The sequence below is a fragment of the Ursus arctos genome, unplaced genomic scaffold (assembly GCF_023065955.2).
Source record: "Ursus arctos isolate Adak ecotype North America unplaced genomic scaffold, UrsArc2.0 scaffold_37, whole genome shotgun sequence".
NCBI lineage: Eukaryota > Metazoa > Chordata > Mammalia > Carnivora > Ursidae > Ursus > Ursus arctos.
Window position 1 is genome coordinate 21,138,733 of NW_026623053.1, and position 12,154 is coordinate 21,150,886.

The 12,154-nt window shown below is 33.1% G+C and overlaps 1 protein-coding gene across 4 annotated transcripts in view; it reads left to right on the forward strand.

Annotated features, from left to right (window-relative positions):
* Window positions 1-12,154, forward strand: part of LRFN5 (leucine rich repeat and fibronectin type III domain containing 5) — a 242,177-nt gene that overhangs the window by 106,905 nt on the left and 123,118 nt on the right. The gene's annotated exons all lie outside the window — the stretch shown is intronic.

Consider the following 12,154-nt stretch of genomic DNA (forward strand, 5'->3'; position numbering starts at 1 on the left):
TCTCTGTCTCCCTCCCCTTCTTCCCCCACCCCCCACATCGTGCTCTCTCTTTCTCAAATAAATAAATAAATAAATAAATAAAATCCTTAAAATATGTATATATATATATACATACATATATATACATACATACATATATATATATGCATACATATATATATATGTATGTATGTATATATATATATGAACTTAGTGATACTTTCTCCACAATCTATATAAGGGTTCATGTGTTTTTTCCTACTCTTTTGACTTTTTAATGACCATCATGGGAATCAGTCATTATTTTTCAAAGGCTCTTTAGATTCTGATGCACCATCTTCTCCTCTGTCAGATTATTCTATTATTAACCTTCCTCCTTTGTGTGAGGTTCAAAGCTATAAAGCATATTATAGTTAAACTGTTAAACTGTATAAATATGTACCATATAGTAATATGAGTACTAGTTTAATAGATAGTTGATAAGGTTTCAGTAAAAAGACTAAATCGACATAATATTTGCCAGAGCAATATATGCATGTAGTGTTAACATGAATAAATAAAAGGTTGTAATTGTATGTATTAACAGTTTTATATAAAATTATTTATTTGGCTTTCAGACTATTTACTAGTTGTTTTTCCATATCTTACTCTTAATTTGAATGGTGTTCCAGGACAGGGTTATAATATCGTAGCATTTTATGAAACCTTTGCAATGTGTGAATACTTGTACACAGTAAGGCACTTCCAATTGAAAATGGAACATTCATTGACGTTTCACAGTGAAAAACTTATTAATCATTTATTTGAGGCTAATGACTTTATACATGCCTGGAGGAATGTAATCTTAATACTGGAAATTAACTTAAAAGCCATTTTAAATTAAAATGGTGAACTGTTTATTGGTAATGTTTTACCTTAATAACATTTAATATTGAGGTAAGTGCTCTATAAACTTCAGATCAGCAATTGAGGTGAAGCAGCAAAAGTTAAGCATCATGGTATGGTAAAAGATAAATAAATAAATAATGAAAAAATAATAAAAACAAACTATCAACAACAAAAAATTTCAAAATATTCAGACTTGAAGTCTGACAAGTATGGATCTGCATACTGGCAATGCCTTTGGTTGCATATACGACTGTGAGCCAAAGTCCTTTTTCTGTCTGTATGACAGAAAATATTTCAACCATGGAAGTTGTGTTGGTTTTGGGAGGTTTGTGTGTTGGTGGGCAGAAAGTATGGGGGTAGCCAATAATCTCAAATGCAGTTACTCTCTCTTACTCCAGAAAGGCCAGTTGCAGATGGTACTGAATTTGATATTCCACAATCGTATGGAGGTATTTATGGTCTTGTGATACCAGGAATGGATACTGAAAAGGGCCATATGGCCAAAAGAGAAAGATTAAAAAAAAAAAAAAAAATCATCCTCCTTACATCTTTGCTTAGGGGTTGATTATTAAATGCTGTTTTGAAGTATCAAAGTTACTTTTCAGAAACTCCATGTTAAGAAACACTCAGACCTTTTTTCAGAGTTTTTTTGGAAGAAGCTTCTTGTAGCATTTAGGATTTATTGAGAATATGACAAGTCTATTGGAAGAAAAACATCCAAATGGTCCTAAATTCATTTTCATCTAAAGTAATTTTGTTCATGATCTGTGTCCTAAGAAAACCAATTTTGTTTCTCCTTAAATTCTTCTTTAGGAATTTCTTCTAGCTTTAATCACACACAAATTACATTAGGATATCCTTAAGGAGCTTTTCTTTTTTTCATTTCAGGTAGTATCTGCTTTGTTTTCATGACACTGCAATAACATGGCCTGTCCTTATTTTCAGATCAATCCTCATTTAGTGGAAAGATTCTGGTGATGATGTTCACAATATTTCTGCTCTTTGTGTGGCTTTTACAAAATCTAAGGGGCTGTACCTCATTTTGGGCAATCTGCCATTAGTCACATTTGTTGGATAAACTTGCAGGGTCAGCAATCACTAAAATACGTGCAGACAAAATTAGTTGGTATTGCTTCTTTTTGAAGAAAACACAAATAAAATGGTTGTAACTACCTCTTTGAGAGTTCAGGCTAACAATTTTTTAAAAAATCTGTAATTGAGAGGAAAATGAAAGATTGAATAGAATCACTCAGCAAAATAGTCTGACAGTGTCTGAGCCTCTTAGAGATAGATCATCTTAATGAACTCAAAGATTCTCAATGAAGGAAAACACACCTCTTTCAAAAATTGGCCAAAAAAATTTAACTATAAAAATAAAATAAATTGAAACCTATATCCTTATCTATGTTTTAATAAGACAAGAGTGTAAGACATTGCATGATCCTTATACATGTTTCTAGTCCTTTAACTCTCAGATTTCCTTTGTAAATAAGAGTTAGTCTTTCTCTAGACTTCTGACTTTCTTAATTCTTCATCATTAAGAGAATCCATCAAATCTACCGCATAAGATTGGGAATGTTTCCAAATTTTATAGCTGTCTTTTATCTTGAAGCCAAAACATTTTATGAGTCTCTTGGTTCTAATGTTCTTAACTCAGTTGAATATTTGAGCATTTTAGATGAGAGACATTTTTATCACTTTGACAAAAATGGCAACTTTAATTTTAATGACTCCATCAAAAATTGATCAAGTATGTTGTTTTTGTGAGGTCTTTTAAGAAAAATGAACTTACTAACCGATAATGCTAAAGACCCATCCATTGTGGCTTAAAAACTCCCCTTCAGCTCAACACATGAATTAACTATTTATTTACATATGGCATCTTTTAAAAATGAATCTGAATTGCAGTTAGAAATCCAAAGTGAAGGTTTCCATCGTAAGCTCACTTTTTGCAATTTATCATGTAATCAAGCGATCAAAACCTGATGCCCTATCTTTATTTATTTATTTTAAATTAATCCCTTTTGAGTACAGGGAGGTTATTAGTTTGAATGAAAATACTTTTGTAACTTCAGTAATTTCTTACCTTTGTTAAATAATGTTTGGATAGCTCTTGATATTTTCAAAACTTTTATGGAAGAGTTGATTTTTTTAATTGAAGTTTTGTTAATGCACAATGTTATATTAATTTCATTTATACAGCACAGTGATTTGATAAGTCTATATGTTATGCTTTGCTCTCCCCATGTGTAGCTACCATCTGGAAAGAGGTGATTTTCTAAATTGAAAGGGTTTTATTTTTCTGTATTTTTGCACTCTGGTTTAGAATTGAATAAAAGGCCGTTGTGAGGTTATTATGTGAGTAGTGCCCAAAGTAAAGTACCTTGCACAAAATGAACATTTGGTATCTAGATGTTCAGTTTCAAAAGTGAAAAGAAATTTTGTGTTTATATAGTCCAAATGCCTTACTTTATAAGTATAATATTTGATAATGCAAGAAATTAATTAACTTGCCCAAGAACAACCACAACAAAAAAGTGTTGAGTGTTGAGTCTAGGACTAAGGTCTGAGCACACACAGACTTCAGGTCCTTGTCACTCTATTTTTTCCTTTTGCTTATGGTTGAAATCATCTAAACCTTTTGGTTTTTTGGTTGGTTTACTGTTGTTATTGTTGTTAATGTTATGTTTTTAGATCATATGAATTATGGGGGTCATTTTCTCCTCTAAGTGTGCATTTGGTATTTGCAATGATCTTCTACTTTTTAAATTTGTCTCAAACTTGCCTTGCTTGATACTTTTTAAAAGGTAACCTCCCCCTTTGACTAGCAGCTATATTCCAAGCTTTTGTGTTAATTCTTCACTTACATGATCTCATTTAATTTTCACGTAAAATATATTAGATGAGATCATTGGTGCTTAGGTAAAAGGGCTTTGTCAAAATCATAAAGCTAGTCGGTGATAGAGTCACAATTTCAGGTGTGCGCTTTGTAGCATGATGTTTGCAGTGGCTCAACAGCAGACAGATGTGTACCAAGTTCCATTTGTGCTCCTGCCATCATCCTATTATAAAAATTTTATCTGTGTCCTGGGCTATGGAAATCATCTCCTAACTTGTTTCTCTGCTTCCACATTGGCCCGCATTGGCCAGAATAATTTTTTGTTAATATAAATTTGATCATGTGACCCATCCTTGTTTTTGTGTGTGTGGGCATGTTTTTTCCCTCTCTGTCTTACTTCAACATTGGGGCTAATTTTGGAAGATAAGGAGTTAGCTAGGCAAAGAAGAGGGGTAAGAATATTCCATATTGAAGGAGCAGCCAATGCAGAGGCCTCACATATCCAAAAGGCAAGTTGGTTTGAGGATTTGCAAGTATAGTGTGAGATTTTCAAGTTTGTCTTTGCAAGGTATGGGTTAGTATGCATGGAGCTTAGGAGCACGAAGAATGGCTGAAGCCAGATACTTATGGGCCTCATATGCCACCCTAGAATTTTATATATGGCAGATAATTTGATATGCGTTTTATAGAGATAATTATGGTGGTGGCAAAATGAAAATATGGAGGATATGTTGTCTTGTGATAAGACAGGAACAAAAATTCCACTTATGAAGCTGTTGTATTAATGTAGGTAAAATATAAGGAAATAGTGAATTATGATAATGGTAGTGAGGAACGGGTGCAAACAGATCTAGGATATTAAGGACATTGCATCAAGAGAACTTCATTGATTAGATAAGAAAATTTTAACGTAATTTTAAGTGTCATTACCATTAAATTATTTCAGTAATTAAGTGGAGTTACTGATGCAGGTCAGAAAACCACATATTTCAATAATGTAATCTCAAAGATGGTAATTTAAAGCCAACATCAATAGGCATCCATGCACATGCACATTTTGAAACTGTGTCTAACTTTCATTTCTATATTAAAATACATTTTCTGTTCAGTTTATTCATTTTTGGTATATTGAGATAAATTTCAACATATATTGCCCTTAGCTCCAAAATAAATTAGAAGTGTGCATAAATGATTTACCAATTTGGCTCCTGTGAATTAAATTTCCATTTTATTTCTTATTGCTCACATCCCTTATAGTGCTATGAATTCTCTTCTTTCTTGACGTGACTTGGTTGAAGTTTCCTGTCCATGAGTAACTTTTCCTAAAATTGTTTAAAATGGAGTTGAATGGAAAGAGACTTATCAGAATCAGAGATTCTATAATCCGTTCTTTTACCTCCTACCATTAGCAGTATGGCTTAGTGCAAATGCCTTTTTATATTTGGGCCTTTGAAATGAGATCAAATAACAGTGCTAACTGCCTTGTAAAACTATATTGAAGACCACACTAAATAATATGTGTGAAAAAGCTTTGAAAATGGTAAAGAACACACATAAAAATTTTAAATTGGCTTTTATTTTATTCTGAGGTTAGTCACACCAATGCAGAATCATTTGGCTAATGCATATAATCACCCTAAAGAAGAAAATTAAATTGTGCTCTTAGAGACTTAAAGTTCGCAGAGCTAATAGCACTTACAGTAAAATTTAAATGCACACATTTTTAGTTATAAAGGAAGTTACAGTTCCCTTGGTCAAACATCAAAATCACAAAGTAGAACATATTGAAAAAATAATTAACACTAACTCCCCCCACCCACAGACATATGTCTTGGAGTAGGAATGTATTGCTTATAGATATGTCTTAGGATTTGAGGTAAATTTTCTCATTTATTTTCTTAAATATTTATCATATTATAATTTAGTGATGAAATATACATGTATCTCATTCCTCATCACTTTGAATGAGGGCAATTCACAGAGCCACCCCTTCAGGGTGCTGGAACGTCAGCTTGCCTTTGAAGAAGGACCAGCCTAAACCTGGCTGGCTCATTAGAGACAATGTCATAAAATACTAACATTAGAAGGTGTTCTCACAGCCATCTCTTCCGACCTTGAGTCCCACACAAGAACATCATCTTTGATAGTTACATAGAATGAACCCGTTGGCAATAGTGAGCTCTCAGGCAGACCATACTAATGCAGAACTATGAAAATAGCATGTTCCTTAATGTACAAATTCCCCTTGCAATTCTTATTCTTCATTCCAAGTCTCTGACTTTAACACCACCTCCTCCCACCTCTTTCAAATGGTATTTGAAGATATCGGCCCTGTTTCTTATCTTTTTCCAAGATACTATTTCCAGTTTTAGTTTTCAGCTATTTTTCATTGTAGTGGTTGGGATCAGCCATGCTTTCTTTGGGAGTCCATCTTTAGTCATGTTCTGCAAGAATTCAGAATGAGACAAACTGTATTTTAGATGTGGTTTGATAAGGACTAAATAATTAACTATTAAACTTGTTGTTCTAGATATTTCTTTTCTATTAATGAATGCTGAGATTGCCGCCCTGAGACTATTGACCCTTAGGACCATGGGGACAATTATAATCTAAGTGTATTTCATATAAACTGCCTTTAAAGACATATCCTTCACCCTACACTATATTAGTTTAGTTTTTTAATCTAAGCTTCTTTACCTTTGGCTCTGTTATATTTCATTTTGACGGTGTTGGCCCATCCATTAAACCTATGGAGACATTTTTAAATCCCAGTTTTGTGTCAGTCACAGATTCACAGATTTAATAAGCCTGGTTTCTTATGTCCTCTTGCAAGTCGTATTAAAATGCTGAACAAGAAAAGACCAAGGACAGCAGGGTTACTGTCTAATGAAATAATGTATCTGGAAGAGATTTGCAAACACTATTTTATATTCAACTTTGGTTCTGTGTCCTTCCTTCTGTTTTTTACTTGCCAAATTATAATCTGACATTATGGAGAATTTCTCCTCTGCAGTCTTCACGGTTTAACTTTTCCTTCCAGTAACCTCTTTACCATCAAAAATCATTTCTAATTGTATCATACAGATTTTACTTTTAGAACTTTCTTCTCTTGTAAGTCATCTTTTCTCTTAGAAACTTTCTCCTCTTTTAGTATATGATTTTCCTTTGTTTGCAGTTAAAATTCGTTAATTTGTGTTTCTCGAGTGTCTGTTGTGTGTAGGTGAGCATGGTTGGTGTTATGAGGCACAAAATTATCCATATGATGTTCAAGGGACTCAAAGAGTTTATAGGTCAATAGGAGATCTAAGGTACACGAGGTGCCATTAGTTGTACGTTATAAGTGTGCTTTCTCTCACTTCCATTCTCTTAGTTCTTCTCTGTAGTTTTAAGTATGGTTTTAGGCCAGCCCTCATCCCCACAAAGAAGTATTCCTTGTGCTTTAGATATTTTCTACACCCAGATTGCTTTTCAGCATATTTGCAATGTTTTCAGCTCCTAGTCCTCTTCATGTGGTCCTTGGATTGCCTAAGATTGCTCCAAAATCTTTTAAGCCCACTGTGAATCTACTTCACAGTTTCTCAGTGGTTACTCTGGACTTACAGCCTCGTGTTCAACTCACTGACTTCAGTCAAATATATATGCTCTAGGGTTCTTATTAGAGAGCATGTTCTCTCTCTCTCTCTCTCTTACTCTCTTTCTCTATCTCGATCCCCCTATATCTATATACATTAAAATATCCCACTGTGCATACTTATATAGTATTCTAATACACACTTATGTGGGTGTGCTTAATCAAAATATCTACCTTATTCATATATGCTTCAAGTATATATTTCAAATATATATCCATAATAGATATTTCTACTGTACTATATATACATAGTATGCCTGTGTGTGGGTTCAATTTACTTATATCAGAGATGCATTTGTTTAGATTCATACATTTTCAGTGCATGTATTTTTAATATAATTTGTTAACCATTTTGATCAAAGCTTAAAATTGGTTAAAAATGAGCAACAACCACGGCCAGAAAAACACAGAAGAATTCCTGTCCACACTACTAAGCATTTTCTTCCATCCTTAAACCACCTCACATTTCCCAAACACCAGAAATCTACATTTTCTTTGATTATTAACTTAAAAAAAGAAAGTATCAGTTAAGATCAGGTAGAGACTCTACTTAACCTCAACCCCGTCGGGCACTCTGCAGTTAGATAATTTACCATACCGCATTCCTGGTGTAAAATCTAATCCCTGTCCTGGCAATAATGCTGCTGATGTACTCTAGTCCCCAAAGCCAGGTTCCATTCAATCCTTTTCATTGACTAATGGATTCAAGTTCTTTCTGTGAAACACACTGTAACTCAGAAGTGATTCGATAAGGACCAAATAATGCATTACTATGTTAAACTTGATGCTCTATATATTTCTTTTCTGTTAACGAATGCTGAGACTGTAGCCTGAAATTATTGGCCCTTAAGGGTCACTCTAAGGCACATGATATACCATTATGTAAATTCACATGTAGTTGAGATAAATAATTCAGAGAGATCCCATATACCCTAAGCAGAGTTTTACTCCTAATGGTAACCTTTTTGTATAACTATAATACAATATCTAATATTGCAACCAGGGAACTGACCTTGAGACCATCTACTTATCTTATTCAGGTAATCAGTTGTACATATACTTGTGGGTATTTACATTTTGCTTCCTAAATTTTATCACATATGTAAGTATATATAAACACAGGCAAAATATAGAACAGTTCTATTAGCACAGTTCCTCCTGTTGACTGTCTATTCTTTCTCCCCGCCCCTCCCAAATAAGCCTCCACCTTGGGTTGTATCTTACTGAAATAACAGCATCACTTAAAATTATTTTCTTGAGTTGTTAACAGGAAATTACAAATGCAGTAATAAAATTTTTAGGTCACCAAGATTTATGTTTTATTTAACTGCTGAACTCTTGCTATTAGAGGAAAGGAATGATTAGTTGTTCTCATTTACAAAGTGACATTTACATTAAGCAACAAATGCTCTAGTGGTGCATTAATTTCTTCATCATATGATCCTGGATGTGTATAATAATTTGTAAACATTTTCCTATAGCTGGGTATATGGTACAATTTTATTCAATAACACAAATAGATTTCCATATTTAATCAGAGTCTCTAATTTTTAAATTAGGTTTAACAGTACTAGTGATGAGGGAAGCATGTTTTAATAATAGCATGTATATGAATCCCCCTGAATACTTATGCATTTCAAAAACCCATTGATGTGAAATAGTTTCTGACTTTATTCTATATTTCTGGTCCAAATTTTTTTCAAGTTATTTGTCTTAATAAAATAGCATTTCTTATATTATACCCATATTTTTGGAGTAGTCCACTAAGATCATGGCTATATTATGCCAAACAATATATTATTAGATGATTATCAAATGAGTGATTGACTAAATTACAGTGAAACCATCTAACTCATTTATTCATCATATATTTCAAAACAGCTGGCTTTTTGCATCATGTAGATCAAACATCCGGATGACTAAATGTTTAATTTTTAATCATTTTCAACACAAGGTAAATATAATTTAAAAACTAATGAGATTGCGTCCTTCATGTTATTTATTTTGTACTATTAGAGGTAAGATGGAGAAAGATAAGTAATGATGCTTTTTGGTGGATTCATAATTGCTCAAACTGGATCTTTAAATTGGAAGGAAATACTTAAGATTATGTTACTGCTACCTTCAAATGTTTCAGGGGTTTCTTTAGTGTTGAATGTGGTAAAACTTAGGGAAACCTTAAGAAGATCTTCCTGAGAAAAACAAAATTATTGCATGCCTACAATGAATTTTATTCCAGATTGGTACTTTCATATGTATGATACTTTGAAATAATGACAACTTTTTATAATATTATTTTTCATTTTAAGAGAGAAAACAGAGTCATATATGGGTCATTGCTATGATTCTCATCCAGGCTTATAAGACTTTTAAAGTCCTGCCTTTATTGATAAGGAGATTTGAATCAAAGTGTGTGTTCAGACAACTGCTGAGCACGTAGCAAAGACCTTGAGGGGAAGAAAATACCACTAGGAGCTGGAAGGGATCATGATTCTCCGTTTTGAAAAAAATATTCCCTAATAACTTTCCAAGTTTTGCCCATGTTTCCTGAGTTGTTACAGAGTTTAGTGTTGGCATCTAAGATAATTGTTGGAGGAAGAACCATATTTCTTGGGAATACATGTACATAAACAATAACAGTTGCCAAATTTTCTAAGATTGTGGAAGAAGGCCAACATAGCAACAACTTGGAACTAAGGGACTGATCAGAATTTCTTATAAGATGCTTTATTTCAAGATATTATCAAGTAGAAAAGGACATCTTTGTAAGATCGCACTACAGAATTGCAGTAGTAGAATACCAGTCTAAAACCTACTATTTTTGGCATTGCACTGACCAAAATATATGGACTAAAAAACAAAAAACAAAACAAAAATAACAAAAAATCCAGCACGTTCTTCGTGTTTCTTTACTATAGAATCCTATAATGGTTTTCTGAAATCTTCACTTACAATATCAGATATAGGAGCATTGACTTGGAGTGAGCTAGTCCTAGATTAAGAGTCTCAGCCTTGCCTGGTGCTTAGCTATATGACCTTGCCCAAGGTTAGTTGACTTATCTCTATCCCTACTTTTCATAGTAGTGTATACGAATATGCATTTATTTCATTTGATTCTTGGGAGAATTGGTTTAGATAGTACATGCTTTTTGGCAGCTGGCACATAGTAAGTACTTAATGAAAGGTATTTTAAGAAAAGGGAAAATGTTATCAATAAATGATATAACCATACGTAAAAAGAACTTAGGGTTATTAGAATTTAGAAAGGATTGTGGCAGTTACTATGCTTTCCATGCTAAAATGAAGGCATGGAAATACTGTTGATCATCAGTCCTTTTTTATTGTTAGTATAATAATTGGAGATATTAATAATATTTTGCTCTTGCTTTATGCTACTTCTACTACAGAGAGGGACATAATCAGAGTTTCAATAACAGGCTTCTGAGCCTTAATATTTTACTTCTAAGAATTTATTATAAATATATTCACTAGGGGTGCCTGGGTGGCTCAGTCGTTAAGCGTCTGCCTTTGGCTCAGGGCATGATCCCGGAGTCCTGGGATCGAGCCCCGCATCGGGCTCCCTGCTCCACTGGGAGCCTGCTTCTTCCTCTCCCACTCCCCCTGCTTGTGTTCCCTCTCTTGCTGGCTGGCTGTCTCTGTCAAATAAATAAAATCTTTAAAAAAAAAATAAGTATATTCACTAATATGTGTACATAGATGTATATGGACATTGATTATATCATCTTATAATATAAGTCCTGGACATTTGCTAATTTTCAACTGGGACACATTATGAGCAGATTATATTGTATGCATATGATAGATACTCACACATAGAATGAATAGGGCTGGTGATAGAAAACAGGAGTGATCTTCGTGGTGTATGAAATAAAAAGAATAGAGCAAATAGGGTACAATCTTATATATGTATAAAAAATCCACACAGACTCACATTCGTATATGCATAAAGTATTTCTGAGAGGATGTTCTGAAATTTGAAATTGTTTTCTTCTAAGGGGTATATGTCTTGCTTTGGAGGGAGATTTGCTTTTGTATTTCTTGTATTTTTATCGTGCATATAAAATGTAAAAAATAGTTTAAAATATTCATGGAAGGAAATAAATAACAAGGCAACAAGAGCTGTCTCAGGATGGTTGGCATAGGATCGATTTATATTTGTGTGTGTGTGTGTGTGGTATATCTGAGTTATTCTCTAATTCTCTAAGACACATCTTTCTTTTGTAATAAAATAAAGATAAATTTTAAAAAGATAGCATTGGTTGGCAGATTCATAAAGGTAATTTGAAATGAGCTATAATTGACTTTTATTCCACTTTATCATTAATTTGTGCATTGATTTTTAGCATTTCTGAGTAATTTCAGTATAAACTTTAAACTTTAAGTAGTAGCTTTACTTTTTTTTTTTTTTAAGCCCTAACTGTCAGCCATCTCGGGACAATATAATCACCCTCTTAAATTTTGACTTTACAAGATTATTCACACATTTTTACAAATGGAGACGGCAGAAACAAACGAAACCCAAATTGTCTTTGTATCACCTTATATGGTTCTTAATAATACCTTTGCAAATTATATTATTCCTCACTTTTGCTCCTGCAGATAAAATAAGTCATGGCTTAAGTAAAATTACAATGCCTTTGTTAGTTTCAAAAACATTAAAAAAAATACAGCCTATTTCTGCATTAAAAGTGATAGTGGTTGAATATTAATTGGCATTATTATATAGATGTTAGGGGAAAAAGTTAAATATTGTGTCTCATAGGGGTAGGTCGGTTATTATTTAGGTTAACACAGGA